Source organism: Bubalus bubalis, chromosome 6 (genome assembly GCF_019923935.1).
Source record: "Bubalus bubalis isolate 160015118507 breed Murrah chromosome 6, NDDB_SH_1, whole genome shotgun sequence".
Lineage (NCBI taxonomy): Eukaryota > Metazoa > Chordata > Mammalia > Artiodactyla > Bovidae > Bubalus > Bubalus bubalis.
In genome coordinates this window covers 115,264,741-115,265,981 of record NC_059162.1, presented here as the reverse complement: position 1 = coordinate 115,265,981, position 1,241 = coordinate 115,264,741, and positions in this window count along the sequence as shown.

The following is a 1,241-nucleotide window of genomic DNA, read 5'->3' as shown; positions in this document are numbered from 1 at the left end:
CCACAAATGTTTGTAGACCACGTACTCCGTACGAGAGCCTCTTTTGGTCTTGAGGAGGAACTTGACCTCTATGGGGTGAGACTGACATGAAACCCACCAATAAATGAATGTGACCTAATGCCAGGTGTTGTGAAAACAGGTACATGACAGGAAGCAGTATAAGGCAGAGTAAGGAGATGGGGAGTGGGAGGTGCTGTTTTAGATGGAGGGTCAGGGACAAGCTTGCTGATAAGGTGACAATTGGGTACCTCCGAGAAAGAAGTGAAGGAACAAGAAACGCACGGGCCTGGGGGCAGAGCATCCCAGGCAGAGGGACAGCAATGGGACTGGTGCTTCTGGAGCAAACTGGCAAGGAGGAGGGCCATGGGAGCATGGGGCCTCAGGGCTAGCCAGACCCTCGACCGTGGAAAGCTTTAGAGGCTCCGTTAAAGACTTGGATTTTATTTCAACTGATACAGGAAGACACTGGAGGGGTCAGAGTAACGGAGTGCGTACTTTTTCTTTAATTGCAAATAGATATATAAAACTGTCCAAAGAGATAAGAGTTAAAAGCCAAAGTGAAGTAGAAAGGTAATTCTTCAAATCAGCAAAGTTTATAATGTAAAAATAACATAAGAATTTATATTATTCCTCTAGCGCCACCTGGGAAGCCCCTAAGGATTTAGAATATAAAGCAATTTGTAAAACCAGACACTGATATGGTGTAGGGAGGTGGATACTCATTCGTGGCTTGTGGAAGTACATCCATTCAATAAACAGCAGTTGAAGAGCCACCATGATTCCAAAATGAAAAGACAACCTACAAAACGGGAGAAAACGTTTGCAAATGAAGTAACCAACAAAAGAATTAATTTCCAAAAATACAAACAGCTCATGTAGCTCAATATATAAAAACCCAATCAGTTTAATAAAAAACGGGCAGAAGATCTAAAGAGACACTCTCCAAAGAAGACATACAGATGGCCAACAGGCATATGAAAACATACTTAACATCACTAATTGTTAGAGAAATGCAAATCAAAACTACAATGAGGTATTACCTCACTCCAGTCAGAATGGCCATCATCAAAAAGTCTCAGTTCAGTTCAGTCTCTCAGTCGTGTCCAACTCCTTGCAACCCCATGGACCACAGCACGCCAGGCTTCCCTATCACCAACTCCCGGAGCTTGCTCAAACTCATGTACATCAAGTCGGTGAGGCCATCCACTATCTCATCCTCTGTCATCCCCTTCTCCTCCTGC